General features: G+C 38.2%; 1 long non-coding RNA gene across 1 annotated transcript; it reads right to left on the reverse strand.

Moving 5' to 3' along the window:
* Positions 1–1,005: 1,005 nt before the first annotated feature.
* LOC117975805 (uncharacterized) lies at positions 1,006–4,692 on the reverse strand. The gene is made up of 3 exons (XR_004666158.2): positions 4,144–4,692; positions 1,768–1,928; positions 1,006–1,138 (listed from the first exon to the last, which is right to left on the reverse strand). It is a non-coding gene; the product is annotated as an uncharacterized LOC117975805 (long non-coding RNA).
* Positions 4,693–17,230: the final 12,538 nt, after the last annotated feature.

The raw sequence follows: 17,230 nt of genomic DNA on the forward strand, positions 1-17,230 counted from the left end.
TCTTCTTTCCAAAGAATGTAAAGTTCTGGCACAAACTAAAAGGGTTAAACTACACCTGGCCCTTTCACTGTGTCATTGCGAATATTGTGAGTAAAGTCCAAAATATGAGTCTTCATGTGAATATTTGGTAATTTCTCCCTGTCCCGCCCCTGCACCCGGCACCCCGCCCCATGCATCTCACGCTGTAATTATGTTACTCATTTATCAAGTACTGTGTGGTGGGCAAGCAAATTGGCACTTTTGACACCCCCTCCAGTAGTAGAGGGAGAAAACCTGTAGAGACTAAACCTTTGCTCATTCATCTGTTCATTGTACCACCCTTCTCTTACAAAACCCACTAACTAGAAGCCTCCTGGTATTGGTTCTGCATCTGTTTGCTCCTTCTTCCGTGTTTTTGAGATGCAGAGCTGCCTGTTTAAACACACAAAACCCATCCACACGTTGAGTTTAGATGAGACCATCCTAAGCCACAGGCTATTATCTTTCCTGCTTTGAGTATCACTACCTCACTCGCATTTGTTATCCTTAAAGAAATGGCTCCCAAGGGCGAGGGAGCAGCGCTGTACCTTCCTTCCGCCCTTCTCAGCAGCCCTGCTTATTTGATAGATGGCTCCATTAAAACAAATCTATTTACTTAAAGACGGACTGCCAGACTTCCATAAACACTTGTGAGAGAAAGACAGTCCAGTTCGTTGTTCTCTGCCCAGCCATTATCCACGGTGTTTCAAGCCTTCTGTATTTTGGCCTGGAGGACAGAGACTTGGAGGTCAGCGTGGCCACATTTTCTGCAGGAGCTGTTTCTGGCACTCTGGGTGTTGCTCATTCCCTTAGCTGCAGCAGGGGAGCCAGTGTCACTTGTAGGCAAGAATACAAAGCAAACTGAAATGCTAAAGAAATAAGTTGGCAGAGCTTGTTCCACAGGCCCAATCCAAGAACAACCTAGTAACCATTTAACTTTTGCCCATTTGTTTTATTTGTTGCATCATATGCTTTAAGGCAAAGTTAGCACAAACAACTCATTCATCCAGTATTTATTGAATGTCTGTGATGTGCCAGGTACATCATAGGCATTGAGGCAATGAGGATATAGCATCGAACTAAATCAGACAATAATCACTGCTCTTCTGAAGCAAACATTCTGGTGGGAAAAGAAAACAATTATTAATATTGTATATTAAGTGAAAATTATGCAGTTAAACATAAAATTATAGGGCTTCACGTATTTCATAAATATTTGAAATAACATACAGTGTCATATCACTTTACAGTTTGTAAATAGTTTTTTATATATCAGGTGAAATGAAGGAGGTACTTTCATATGTTTCAACTTTGTTATCATTTCAGTAGCTCTGTGAGGTGGGCATTATTTACCTTGTTTACTAATGGTGAAGCTAAGCTCAGAGTTGGTTGTATAAGCCCAGATTTGCAGAGTCACCTCAAGCTCAGACACTCTGCCAGAGCAACTAGAACAAAACCTCAAACCATGGGTCCAATGAGCTGTATGTTTTTGAAATAATACTGGTAAAAATGTAAAGACTTTTACAAGGTTAATAGCGGTCTGACAGTCATGTGGAGGGAGACTCAAGGAGATTCATAAATTATGCTACTGTCACTTGCATCCGTCCATACTTTGCCTCTTAGGGTGTTACATACTCAAGAAATCTCCGGGAGGGGTGTGTGGTACAAGCAGTGGGAAACTAAGCGCCACATTCTGCTGCTTTGCAGTGAGATGCTGGAAAAAGACTACTGCATTTAGAGTTTCCATACCTGAGTCTCAGTTGAATCTGTGATGTGGGCTGGAGATTCCAATTATTGGGAATGTGTCTGGGGCATTCTGGGGCCCATGAACTCCAGAAACAAAAAACCCCAAACTCCCTTCAGAGGCAAAGTCCTGCACTGAGGAGAAACTGCTGGGAGTAGAATCCAACCTGACAATAGGAATAACAACACCAACAGAATGAGAAATTCCGGTGAGAATGGGAGAGGGAGCAGAGAAGGAACATCTCAGAAAGCCAGGATGTATTTATCTCCTTAAAAACAACAAAAGAGGTAATTCTAGAGCTATGGGCCTAGAAAAGTGATCTAGACACATCCTTCTCTCCTAAAAGTGGAGAAAAACTCATCTTTCTGAAAAATGAGCAACAGAAAAAGGCTCGTGGGTGAATCACATATAAAGTTATGCAAAAAGGAAAATAAAAAGCAGAAAATGTCTCTATTCAATGAAGAATTTAGAGAAATAGCCGAAATAGAAGACAATTATAACCAGATGTTTCAAAATAAGCTAAAAAATTTAAGAAAGTGATAGAAACTATGAAAGAACAACAGAAATAAGAATTAGAAAAAACTCGGAAATGAGAATTGGGCAAAAGGATCATTTCAATGACAACAGAATTTATTAAAAAAAACTTTTTAAAAAATTAGAAACGATAAAACTGGGAAGAAAGTAAAAGTTAATTAACACAATGAATATTGTCTTAAGAGAAATAGAAGAGGGAAAAAGAAAAAAATTTTAAAAATCAAGAAATGAAGGAAAGAAAGTGTTTGAGAGAAAGTGATACATAAAAGAACAAAGAACATCCAATATACATGCTATAGGAACCCCCAAAGAAGAAAAGCAAATAAATGAAGCACAAGAAATACTAAAATCTGTAATATGAGGAAACTTTCCTGAAATAAAAAAATGAAGTCAGGTCTCATATTAAAAGGAATGACTTGGGAAAACTGGTCCCCAGAAAACCAACACCAAGACATATTCTAGTAAACATTGGACCTAAAAGAGACAGAGAAAAAAGATACTTTGGGTATCCAGGCAAGAGGACAATTCACGTGTTAGGGAAAATAAATAAAATTTTCATCAGACCATCCAAGAGCAGTATGTTAGCCCGAGAACAACAGAATAATAATTACAATACTTAAGAAAATGTCAGCTAAGGCGTTTATATCCAGCCAAACTTACCTTCACATACACAGTTCAGACATGCTTTATGACCATGCCCAAACTTAGGAAGTAGCAATCCTATGAGTTCTTCCTGAGAAATCTACAAGAGCCTGTAACTTAGACAACCTTGATTACTGTCAAGGTGTTGGTGGAAGGGCTGGTGGGCCTTGCTGGTGGAAATGCTCCACTAAAAGGAGGAAGCAAACTAGGAGAAGGAAGGATGGTATTCAGGATGTGTGGGATCCAATGCAAAACAGGTGAAAGCAAGAATAATCTGAAAGATGCCTCTATGGAAAACTGTCTTCAATAGAAGCATGTTGGAGGGTATGGGAAACTTAGTCAGATGTTTAAACAAAGCATATGAAAAAAATAAGACAATTATTAATTCCAGGACAGACAAAAAGTTGTATGAGAAATTAAATATAATCATAGTATATTACCTGACTTAATGAATAATATGTACATAGTCAAAATACAGAAACTGAATATAGATATGACTCCAGATATATTAATAAGACAAATTATGTTTAGAGAATATTGAAGGGGAAAAGATAGTATAATTGAACTGTTATCCTAATCCACTGTAGTAAAAATCAATAGCTAATGAATCAAGTAATAGGATTATATTGTATATATTATTCAGGAATATGGAGGCAAAAAATGGAGGAAAAACAGTAAAAGAGTTTGAAGACATTGTTTCTGGGGGAAAAAGATAAGGAATGTAAGAGGGATAAGGGACTGTTGTTTTGGTTATAAGCCTTTTAGTCCAATCTGATTTTTTTAGACAGGGTCTAGCTCTGTCGCCCAGGCTGGAGTGCAGTGGCATGATCTTGGCTCACTGCAACCTCCGCCTCCCGGGTTCAAGTGATTCTCCTGCCTCAGCCTCCTGAGTAGCTGGGATTACAGGCACACACCACCACGCCTGGCTAATTTTTGTACTTTTAGTAGAGATGGGGTTTCACCATGTTGGCCAGGCTGGTCTCAAACTTCTGGCCTCAAGTGATCCACCCGCCTCGTCCTCCCAAAGTGCTGTCATTACAGGCGTGAGCCACCGCACCGGGCCCCTCCCTATCTGACTTTTTGTCCGAAGTGCACGTATTCTTTTATAACAAATGAAAATGATAATTAAAATAGAAAAGCCTCCACTGAGCCCTGACTTTCAGACAAAACCAACTCCCTGCCCATCACATTCCCAAGGGCCTCACCCTGGCAGGTGACCAGCCGTCTCTCCATGGTCTCTTCCAGATTCCTCGAGGTCTGAACAAGAACCACTGACGCAGAACGTGAAGACTAGAAGCGTTCATTAGCGACCACCCTTTGTTTGACTGATGAGGAAATCAAGGCTGATGGTGAGTGGCTGGCCCCAATGTACTGCTCTCTTGTTGTGTTTGACTTAGATCTTTGGTCTCCTGCCCGGGATTGGTGTTCTTTCTGCTGTCACAAAGTGCTCCCTCCAGTGAGTTTATTCGATCCATGTGAACATCTCCCTTCAGGCCGCTGGTGGTCTCAGCGCCTGCTTTTCCCCTGTCCTCTTAGGCATGCTCTGATTTGAACTATTTTGGAGCTGCCTTTGGGCTGAGTTTGGCCGGAGTCCAGTGCACTTTAACCTGCCCTCTGCTGCCCTCTGCTGGCGACATCTGGGCTTTGCTGTTCACCCTTTTGGGCGTGGCCCCACCACTTCCTTTCTGTGAAGAACATTCTTTGCGTCTGGGCATGATTGTGCCCTCTGACCTGTGCCAATCCATGTTGACTAGTCCCGTCTGTTACCTGGGAGCTTGTTAGGAATGCAGAACCCTAGGCCCCACTCTATATTTATTGAATCAGAATCTGCATTTTAACTAGATCCCAAGTGATTCATATGCACATTAAAGTTTGAGAAGCACTGTTCTGGGTCAAACTCAGCTACATTCAGGAAACAGTCGAGATCAATCTTTTCTACTCAGTAATTATCTTGGATCACTCTAATACCTGTTCCAGTTCTGTCACTTGGTAATGATGATTTCTGGTCCAGATGCTTTTTTCTGCCTGGATGGCTGTCTGCAATAACAGAGAACAGGAAGTGCCATACTTGGAATTCTAAATTTTAAAAATCCACTAAATTAAAAGCTGAGATGGCAGGAAGGCATAGCACGTGTATTGTGCTACAATATTTCAATCCTCCTGCATCTTTTCCCCTTTACCTCCCACAATTAATAGGAATGTCATTTTGGCTTTGAAGATAGACTAAACTTATCCTATAAGTTTAAAAAAGATCTATTTTGGTTTTGGAGGGTTTTATTTTGTTGTGACGTGGTCTTGCTCTGTCACCCAGGCATGTGCCACCACATCCAGATAAATTTTAAATTTTTAGTAGAGATGTGGTCTCCTCTCCCAATGTTGCTCAGGCTGACCTTGAACCCCTGCGCTCAAGTGATCCTCCCGCTTCAGCCTCCCAAAGTGTTGGGATTCCAGGCATAAGCCACAGCACCCAGTCTCTATTTTGTTTATAAATTATAAAATCTTTTTATATAACTGCACTGGGTATTTGGGAGACATTAGTCTGCAGGGTTTTCAGAATGCTAGAAACACAACATGTTACTTAATGAAGTATTCCCCCATGTTCTCTTGCACAACTTCATTCATTCTCAGGCATTTGACTGTCAAAGGTTTACTAAACACCCACCATAGACCAGACATGTGTTTGGTTCTGAGAATTCAGGGCAGACGTGGTTCCTACTTTCATTGATATTCCAGTCTAATGTGTAAGACAGCGATTAAGCAAATTATGATTTCATAACAATTGTATCAAGAGAAACTGATGAAAGTTTAAATTGGCTTCCACGAAAAAATGACATTTAAATGGAGACTTAAAGGATATTGGAGTTGGTGAGGGGTGAGTGGGAAAGAGCAATTTAAGTCAAGAAAGTCCTGAGAGGAGCAGGAGCTGAGTGGGAGCACCAGAAAAAGGAGTGTGGCCGAGCGCAAGCTGGAGACAGTCTGTGAGGGACATTGAGGCCAAATGGGGCAGGGTTTAGTGGCACCTGGAAGTTAGCTGGTGGTTGATCTTATTGTAAGAACAATGGGAGCCACTGGAGAGTTAAACACAGGGAAAATGATGTGATAGAATTTTTTCATTCTCACCAAACATGCTAAGTCTCTGGGCCATGGTATCACTTATGGGCATGCCAGACTTTGGGTTGAGTGTAGGCTCTGAAACCATATCCCTCTGTTCCCAGCCAACCAGAAAAGACAACTAATTCTCTTCCTTCTGCATGCCCCAGGAACACAGAACTGTAGACTGTGGCTACCCACGTTCCATCTACTTCCTGAAAGAGGTCCTCCCCTCCACTCTCTGCCATCCAGCCCCCGCTTGCTCCAAAACTTTAGTAAATGGGTTTAATGTAGTCTGAAGTTTGTCTACAGAGTATATTTATCACCATAGCAGATGATGCTCATTCTTTGAAAACAAGCCTCTGGTGTATAAACTATAAGGATAGTTTTATCCAGGCATAAAGCAGAGAGAGTGATACCAGTTCATGCCTGGATAGAATTATTGGAAAGGGGAGTTCAAAGACAGAATTCTGCTTTGACAAGAAGAATTTCAAAATATGACTTTGCCCCCCAAAAATTTTACTTCAGAAGGGGGAACTCACACTATTTGAGAAGGAGTAGGCAGGTTGTTTAGAAACTCTGAAAATGGATTAAGTGGGCATGTTTGCTTTTATGGCTTACAGCAGAGTAGAAGAAAAATAACACTAATCTATTATTAGAAATGCAATTTGCTTTTAAATCAATTATGCAGAGACTGTGAGAAAGAGGAGTCAAAATAAACTTAGTATAAGTCAGGAAGATTTTACTCTGTAACTAGGTTTTGTTTTTTTTGGTTCTATATTTGGCTATTACTGAAAAATTGTTTATTTAGTGAAATACATTAAAGTTTTCTTAACACGCGTAACTACTTTTTACATAATTAGCCCTTCCGTAGCAGTATTTCACATCTGTCTTTGCCATAAGTCCCAAGGGCAGCTGAACCCAGGCTGCAATGGGACACATTGACTGGCCACCTGAGCTTGTGGCTTGGTCTAGCAAACAGGGTCCCCAGAGATATCCCAAGAAGTCTAGAGGACCAGTCTCAGAAAACAAACCAATGTTGGTGTGTGTTTTGTAAAAAAGTTTCTCCAAACTTATATTTAGCACTTCTCTGATCACAGCACTACCTATTGCTTTGGATTGAAGCCAAGAATCTGCTTTTGCAATTTTAGTCTGCTTCCAATATGTCAAAAGATGCTGTAAAATTCTCAGACCTGGCTGATCATATACTGATTTATACATTTCTATTTCCACCTACATAAGCACATGCCATATAATTCACCAGAGGCTTCAGGAATAAAATCACACAATGACAGGTAGTAACTCTAAGAATCCTGCACAATCAGTGAGTGTCCGAGCTCTTCTAGAACTCTCGGTGAGCCATCAATAGAGCAGGTGCAGTTGGAGGATGATTTATTCTTCAACTGAAGTCGATTCAAGTCACTTTCTAGGGAAAAAAAGTGTTGCTTCTTAGGGAGCTGTCATTTCTCTCTACATTTCCTTTTCACTCACCAATCTTGCTTGAACCAGGCTCCCTTTTAACAGTGAATGTGGAGGTAAGAATGCAGAACCCCATTCTGAGGAACAAACAGCATTTAACAGGTGAACTTGTAGAAGGAAGACCAGTATCTGGGCACCATCAAACTTAGTAGGGCATTTCTAGTGGAACAGAAATGTTTTCTTTGCGGACAGATATCTAAGGGCTCTCACACTTTCATTTCTTGGGAAGATAATAAATGCAGTAAAATATGTTGTTTGCTTTAGATATTCTGGATGCCTTTTCCTGTGGGATTTCTTCATGCGCCTTTTTTGTGCTGTTTTGTGTTTCTGTGAACAAGAGAGAAATGTGTTTCTCTTATGGCTAGTGGCAAAAGTAAGCCAGGCTGGAGGTTTTTTCATTTACTGTAAACTGTAACTTCCTTATAGCAAGGTGCTTAGTATTGGGGGATGGAGTTTACAGAATGAGTACAGTTGAGTGAGGTTAGAAAGAAAATCAGAGACAAAGAAAGTGGCTATATTGAGGATGTTTAAAATGTTCTATTTTCTGCAGAGCCATGTATAACAAACTGACCTCTGAGAGCCATATTCACAAGCTCATTAAAAGCCCAGAGCTAGAAAAAACCTCCAGAGGTATGGCCTATTTCTCACTCCATCCTTGCCATGGTTGGGCTTAGGAACTTTGACTACCCTGGTGAAGAAGGAGAGAAAAAGAAGTGGGAGGGAGAGAATCATTTCAAATGAAAGGTTTAAATTTGAAGTGACTGGGTAAACTTAAGTGAAAATAAAGACTCTAAAGCTAAGCTAACATCGGTTTTGGAAACATAAAGCAGTGTAAATTTTTGCACATCCCACTCTCAGTACAGAATCTCTGAAACTTAAATCTGTTCAGGCACCAAGCAGAGCCCAGAGCAGTATTGTACGGTAGTTCTTCCCAAGAGCACTTCTGTGCATAGAACTTACAAGCCATCCTACTGAGTTTCCCAAAACGAAATCATCATTAGATGTTCCTTTGATACCAAAAAAAAAATAATAATAATAATTTAAAAAAGAAGAAAGAGGAGGAGGAGGAGGAGAAGAAGAAGTCATCATTCTTTTTCTGGCATTGGCCAGTTTTGTAATGTTAAAATTTGATACTTTTAAATGTATACAACATGCCTGGTCCTGTGTGCCTCTGGGGTAAAGATAAAAATATGGTACAGTCTTGCCCATGAAGACCTGACATTCTAGTCAGAGACATTAGATATATGCGTGATGAATACATGATTAAGGAATAGGACAGCGTATCATGAAGTGATCATTGGGTAAAACTGAATAACAATGACATTTATTGCACACTTGCTATGCAACAGCTTCTGTATTAATCACTCTATGTCTATTAACTCTTTTACCCTGACAACAATCGTATGGGGTAGGGGCGATTATTATCCCCATTTTACAGAAGAGAAAGTGGAGACACGGAAAGTGAGTGCCATCTTGGGGCACTATGTCTTTGAACTAGCGTTCAAACCTGGCCTGAGCTTTGCTGCCTCCCAGAGTTAAAAGGAGAGAGGAGAGCATGGGTCAAAGTTATTCGAGCGGCTTCTTAGGAGAAGCAGAGTTGGGCTGGGTCCAGAAATAAGAGTAGGCAGTTGTGAATTGCTAGAAGTGGAGGTTGGAAGGCCTTCCAGGTAGGAGAACAGCACGAACACAGGAGGGCTCCAGGCAGGATGAGTGGAAGGGTACTAAAGAGAAGCTCTGACATGGAGGCCAGTGTGTTCCAGTGGAAAGAGAATAGGCTCCAGGGTTATGCCCATCTTAAGTTCCAGCCCAGTTACTTACTTGCTTCAACTTCCCTGAGCTTAAGTTTCTTCATCTATATATTGGAAGCAAATTAATAACCTCATCACAGAGTTGTGAGTAGTCAAGATATGATTCATATAATCTCTTAGCACAGAAACTATGACAATGTCGGTGCCCAATAAAAGGAAGCTATTATATTATTCTAAAAGATATGTTAGGAGAAGTGGGAAACTCATGCTGAACAGGGAGATGTGACCAGATTGTGGAAGGTCTTGTAAATCAGGTGGCAGTGAATAGGCATGTCATGGTAGCCACTTGGGAAGAGAAGTCACAAACTTCAGGCCTTTTATGACTTATAAATGAACAATGATCAATATGGTGGGCTGTGACAAGGGTTTTTTTTTGAATAAAATAGAGCTAGAATTGAAATTTCACAGTGCTTCAGGGATAATACATTATTGTTTTATGATTCTCTTGATTCAGTTTGTATGTATTTTTGTATGTGTATTTTATACATGTATGTGTGGGGTAACTATAAAAATTACTTCTTACTGTAGGTTGAGGTGAAAAAAGTTTAAAAACCACTGATTTAGATGGTGTCCTCCTCTACCAATTCCAGATGTCCTGATAAATAACAACTTGCCTACGAGAGCCAGAGAAATTTTGAAATGCATGACATTGTAGTAAGCACAGATTTTAAACCACAGTAAAGTGAGACTGCATAGAAAGTTTTTCTTGACTTTATCCTGTGGGGCTGCAGTGGCACAAAATGGTGCCCTGACATAGTTTTGATGTTTGTCCCCCCCCCAGATCTCATGTTGAGATGTGATTCCCAATGTTGGAGGTAGGGCCCAGTGGAAGGTGTTTGGGTCATGGGAGCGGTTACCTCATGAATGGCTTGGTGCCCTCCCCATGGTAATGAGTTCACACAAGAGCTGGTTGTTAAAAAAAAAAAAAAAAAAAAAGGAGACTGGGACCCGCCTCCTCTCTCTCTTGCTTGTTCTCTTGCCATGTGACACAACTGCTCCCCTTTTGCCTTCTGCTATGAGTAAAAGCTCCCTGACACTTCACCAGAAGCCGAGGGTATGCTGGTGCTATGCTTGTGCAGCCTGCAGAACTGTGAGCCAAATAAACTTCCTTTCTTTAGAAATTAGCCAGTCTCAGGTTTTCCTTTATAGCAATGCAAAATAGACTAATACATGCTCCATACCAAACAACCTGAGGCAAGTGGAGTTCCTTTCGAAGAGGCACTCTTTACTGCTTTTGATCTCCAGAAGCCATGTAGTGAAAGTTGTTCCAGATCTGGCTAATAGCTTTTATAAATCTTCCAGAAAATTTGTGTCAGTTCCCCTCCCTAAAGAAAATAAACAAACATGTAGAAAATAATCATTGTTAAAGAAACACTATTTTAAATTTTGCTAAATGAACGGAATTTCTCCCAGTCAAATTGCCCTTTTTCCCCCATAGCAACAATACCCTCTCAGCTAATCATTTGATATGTTGGGTCTGTAGAATTTCCTCATTCTTAGGAGGCAAGAGCTGGTTCTTCTTGAATTGTTACCAATGGCAATGATTAAAAAAAGGTACAACGTGGGAAGTTGGAAGGGGGCACATAAAAGGTGTTTAGTAATTACTGGTTAACTATGTCAAACCTAAAAATAATCCTGTCCAAAATTGTTCCATAAGTAAGATTCCTCCTTGTTCCCAACCAGAGAGAATATAATTCTGTGCCCTTGGTCCCCAGTATCCTCCAAGCCCCTCTTTCTCACTCCGTATGGAAGCAGGCACAATTCATAACTGATCTCTCTAAGGAATGCAGTAATTTTGACCCAGTTTCTTACTGGTGCATCTCCAAAGTTGTGTTTCTATTCCTAAAGGCTGTCTTCTAACTCGTCTTTCCCTCCAGGAAGATGTTGTGGTGTTTTTTCCTCATTTCATATTCTTACCTTCCTGCTCTGCTTATTCATTGAAAACCATCCACTCTTTCCTTCAGTGCAGTGATTTGAGAAATTGCCCCCATACAATCTGTTTTTGTTTCATAACATGTTCTTCCCCAAGCTTTCTGGTCATTATTTTGACCTTGGATCTTTCTGGAGGACTATGAATTCCTATATTTCCCATGCCTCACTTCCACCTACCAAGTTGATTCTGTTCTTCTTTTGCTGCAGGCCAGGAAATTATATCTTGACAATCTTCTTTGCATTACAACCTATGAAAAGCATCCCTACTTCTAGAAAACCTTTCTACTTTCTGAATGCCAAATCTTGTTTCCCTTTCTTTTGAGATATTTTTCAATGCTATTTTTCAATACAGACAAAATATGGACTGGATTCCCAAGACCCCAACTACACCCAACAGTAGAAGGAGAGAAAAAGACAATAGGACATGAGATGCTAAATTCAGTACTGACCTGGATCCCAAGAAGTTTGAACATTTTCAACTATTCTATTTAGCTATTTGACAGTACTTGTGAGTTTCTTTTTTTTTTAATTTTTTAATTATTATTACACTTTTAAGTTTTAGGGTACATGTGCACAATGTGCAGGTTTGTTACATATGTATACATGTGCCATGTTGGTGTGCTGCACCCATTAACTCGTCATTTAACATTAGGTATATCTCCTAATGCTATCCCTCCCCCCTCCCCCCACCCCACAACAGGCCCCAGACTGTGATGTTCCCCTTCCTGTGTCCATGTGTTCTCATTGTTCAATTCCCACCTATGAGTGAGAACATGCGGTGTTTGGTTTTTTGTCCTTGCGATAGTTTGCTGAGAATGATGGTTTCCAGTTTCATCCATGTCCCTACAAAGGACATGAACTCATCATTTTTTATGGCTGCGTAGTATTCCATGGTGTATATGTGCCACATTTTCTTAACCCAGTCTATCGTTGTGTGAGTTTCTTGATTATGAAATTATTTTGTGTGAGTGCTGGTATAAGGTGAAATGTTATTTGGTGAACTAATCTTCTAACTTCTCTAAACATTGATTTGTTGCATATTCAAAATATGTTTTATTAACAAATTTTATTTTTAGAGCAGTTTTCAGAGGAAAACAGAGTTTTCTATAATATCCCCCCTCACTTTCCTCATTATTAACATCCTGCATAAGAGTAAGATGTTTGTTATAATCTATGAACCTACATCAACACATCCTTATCATCTCAAATCTCTAGTTTACATTAGGGCCCACTCTTGGGTTGCACATTCTATGGGTTTTGACAAATATATAATGACATCTATCAACCATTGTAGTATTGTACAGAATAGCTTCACCGCCCTGAAAATCTTTTGTGCTCCACTTACTCATCCCCTGCCCCACCTGCCTAGCAACCACTAATCTTTTTCCTTCTCCATAGTTTTGTTTCTCCCAGAATGTTATAATAGTTAAAATTGTACCGTGTGTAGTCTTTTCAGATTGGCTTCTTTAACTTAGCAACATGCATTTAAGTTTCTTCTTTGTCTTTTCATGGCTTGGTAGCTCATTTTTTTAACACTAAATAATATTCCTTTGTCTTGATGTACCACAATGTATTTATCCGTTTACCCACTGAAAAACATCTTGGTTGCTTCCAAGTTTTAGCAATTATGAATACAGCTGCTATAAACATCCATATGCATTTTGTGTGTGTGTGTATGGACGTAAGTTTTCAATTTATTTGAGAAAATACCAGGGAGTGTGATTGCTGGATCATGTGCTAAAAGCATGCTTAGTTTTGTAAGAAACTGCCAAGTTATCTTTCAAAGTAGCTGTACCATTTTGTATCCTCACCAGTAATGAATAAGAGTTTCTGTTTTTCCACATGATTGCCAGCATTTTGTGTTGTCAGTGTTTTGGATTTTGGCAGTTATAACAGGTGCACAGTGGTACCTCATTGTTGTTTTAATTTGCAATTCCTTAATAATATATGATGTTGAGCATCTTTTCATTTGCTTACTAACCATTTGTGTATCTTCTTTGGTGAATTGTCTGTAGAAGTCTTTTGTCCATTTTTAAATTGAGTTGTTCATTTTGTTATTGGTGAGTTTTAAGAGTTCTTTGTATATTTTGGATAACACTCCTTTATCAAATGTGTCTTTCACAAATATTTTCTCTCAGCCTGTGGCTTGTTTTATCATTCTCTTGACAGTGTCTTTTGCAGAGTGGAATTTTTAATTTTAATGAATTCTAGCTATCAATTATTTATTTCATGGATTGTGCCTTTGGTATTGCATCTAAAATGACATCTCCATACACAAAGGTCATCTAGATTTTCTCCTGTGTTATCTTCCAGAAGTGTTATAATTTTGCGTTTTGCATGTGAATGTCCAGTTGTCTGAGCCATTTGTTGAAAATGCTATCTTTGCTGTATTGTATTGCCTTTGCTCTTGTCTCAAAGATCAGTTGACAAACTGATCTTTATGTGGCCCAATTTCTTGGCTTTTGGGGTCATTTTCTTGGCTTTATGTGGGCCTATATGCCAGCTTTCTATTCTGTTCCACTTATCTACCTGTATATTATTTCATTGGTAACACATTGTCATGATTACTGTAGTAATATAAACATGAAATATAAAGATATTAAGTCTGATGTTGGGCAGTGTCAATCCTCTTACTTTGTTCTCCTTCAATATTGAGTTGGTTATTGTGGGTCTTTCTCCTTTTCATAAAAACTTTAGAATTAGTGTGTTAATATCCACAAAATAATTTGCTGAAATTTTGATTGGGATTGTGTTGAATTTATGGGTCAAGTTGAGAAGAACTAAAATTTTGACAATATGGAGTCTTCTTATACTTGAAGATGCAATATCTCTCTATTTTAAATTTTGTCTTGGGTATCTTTCATCAGAGTTTTTTGGTTTTCCTCACATAGATTTTGTATATATTTTGTTATATTTATACCTAAATATTTCATTTTTGGGGGTGCTAATGTGAACGGTAATGTATTTTTAATGTCAAATTCCACTTGTTTATTGCTGGTATATTGGAAAGTGATTGACTTTTGTATATTAATCTTGTATCCTGCCATTTTGCTATAATCACTTATTAGTTCTAGGATTTTTTGTCAATTCATTTAGATTTTCTACATAGAAAATTATATCGTCTATAAATAAAGCCAATTTATTTCTTCCTTCCTAAATTTGTATACCATTTTTTTCCTTTTCTCATCTTATTGAATTATCCAGAACTTTCAACACAATGTTGAAAAGCAGTGGTGAGAGGGGACATTTTTGCTTGTTCTTGATCTTAGTGGGAAAGCTTTGAATTTCTTACTACTAGGTGTGATGATATCTATAGACATTTTGTAGATGCTTTTAATCAAGTTGAGAAAATTAATCTCTATTCCAAGTTTGCTGACAGTTTTTATCATGAATGTTTGATTTTGTCAAATTATTTTTCTGTATCTAATAATATGATCATGTGATTTTTATTTTTTAGACTATTGATGTGTTAGATTATGTTAAATGATTTTTGAATGTTGAACCAATCTTGTGTACCTAGGATAAAACTTATGTGGTTGTGGTATAGAAGTATTTTTATACATTATTGGATTTCATTTGCAAAATATTTTGTTGAGGATTGTTGCTTCTATGTTCATCAGTGATATTGGTCTATAGTTTTCTTTGCTTGTAATGTCTTTGTTTGGTTTTGGTATTAGGGTAATTCTGGCCCCATCAAATGAGTTAGAAGGTAGTCCCTCTGCTTCTATCTTTTGAAAGAGATTTTTTTTTTTCAGTTGGAGCTGGTATTTATGTTTGTTTTTCCCCCACTCCCAAATCTCTCCTGGATATCCGGTTTTATGTTTTTTTTTTTTGAGATTTTAAAGAATTTGTGTAATTTATTCTTTAAATTTTTGTTAGAATTTACCAGTGAACCCACCTGGGCCTGGTGCTCTCTGTGTTGAAAAGTTATTAATTATTTATACAATTTCTTTAATAGATATAGACTTATTCAGATGCTCTATTTCTTCTTTTGTGAATTTTAACAGATTGTATTTTTCAATAAATTGGTCCATTTTGTTTAGGTTTTAACATTTATGGGCATAGTAATTATTTTATTATCCTTTTAATGTCCATGGGATATTTACTGAGGTCCCTCATTTCATTTTCATGTATTGATTTGTGTGTTCTCTCTCTTTTTTTTGCTTAGCCTGGCTAGAGGCTTATTGATTTTTATTGATCTTTTCAAAGAACCAGCTTTTGGTTTTACTGATATTTTTCTATTGATTTCCTGCTTTCAATTTTATTGATTTCTAGTAATAATAATAATAATAATAATAATAATAATTTTCTTCTGCTTATTTTGGATTTAGTTTGTTCTTCTTTTTCTAGTGTTCTTATGTGGAGACTTAGATCATTGATTTTACATATTCTTTTCTAATATAATCATTCAGTGCTACAAATTTCTCTCTACACAGTGCTTTCACTGAATCCCCCAAATTTTTTAAATTGTATTTTCTATTTTATTTAGCTTAAAATATTTTGTTTATTTTTTCTTTTTTTGACAGAGTCTCACTCTGTTGTCCAGGCTGGAGTGCAGAGGCATGATCTTGGCTCACTGCAACCTTTACCTCCTGGGGTTAAGCAATTCTCCTGCCTCAGCCTCCTGAGTAGCTGGGACTACAGGCATGCGCCACTACACCTGGCTAATTTTCGTATTTTTGGTAGAGACAGGGTTTCATCATGTTCGCCAGGCTGGTCTTGAACTTCTGGCCTCAAGTAATCCACCTGCCTTGGCCTCCCAAAGTGTTGGGATTACAGGTGTGAGCCACTGTGCCCAACCAAAATATTTTAAAATTTTTATTAAGATTTTTTCTTTGACCCATATTATTTAGAAGTGTGTTGTTTAATCTTTAAGTATTTTTAGATTTTCTAGACATTTTTCTGTTATTGATTTCTAGTTTAATTCCATTGTAGTTTGAGGTATTATATGATTCTATTATTTTAAATTTGCTAAGGTTTGTTTTATGGCCCCAAATGTAATCTATCTTTTGGATGCTTCTCGTGAACTTGAAGAATGTATATTCTGCTACTGTTGGATGAAATAGTCTATAGATGTCTGCTATATCCAGTTAATTGATGATGCTAGTGAGTTCAACTATGTTCTTACTGGCTTTCTGCCTGTTGGACCTATCCATTTTTGATAGAGGGATATTAAAGTCTGCAACTATAATAGTGGGTTAATCTATTTATCCTTGTGGTTCTGTCAGTTTTTGCCTCATGTATTCTGATGCTTTGTTGTTGGGTGCATAGACATTAAAGATTGTTATGTCTTCTTGAGAGTATTGACCCTTTTTTTTAATCATTATATAATGTTCTTCTTTATTCCTGATAACTTGTTTGCTCTGAAATCTGCTCTGTCTGAAATAAATATCATTACTACATTTTTCTTTTGATTAGTAAGATCATGGTATATCTTTTTCCATTCATTTAATCTATATGCATCTTTATATTTAAAGGGGATTTCAGCTGGACAACAAATAGTTCATATAGTTGGTCCTTGTTTTTTGATTCCTCTGACAATTTTCTTTCTTTCTTTCTTTTTTTTTTTAAGAGTCTCTTTCTGCCTCTCAGGCTGGAGTGCAGTAGTATAATCACAGCTCACTGTAACCTCTAATTCCTGGGCTCAAGCCATCCTCCTGCCTCAACCTCCCAAGTAGGTAGGACTCCAGGCATGTACTACTATGCTCAGCCAATTTTTAAAGTTTTTTTGTAGAGACAGGGCTTTGGTATGTTACCCAGGCTAGTCTTGAGCTCCTGGTTCCAAGTGATTCTCCTGCAACAGCCTCCCAAAGTGCTGGAATTACTGGCATGAGCCATTGCACCTGGCCAACAATCTGTATCTTTTAATTTGTGCATTAGGCCACTGATGTTTATGGTGATTATTGATATAGTTCAATTAACACCTACTACATTTGTTACTGTTTTCTATTTGTTGCCCTTATTCTTTCTTCCCATTTTTTCC

The sequence above is a fragment of the Pan paniscus genome, chromosome 15 (assembly GCF_029289425.2).
Source record: "Pan paniscus chromosome 15, NHGRI_mPanPan1-v2.0_pri, whole genome shotgun sequence".
In the NCBI taxonomy this organism is placed as follows: Eukaryota; Metazoa; Chordata; class Mammalia; order Primates; family Hominidae; genus Pan; species Pan paniscus.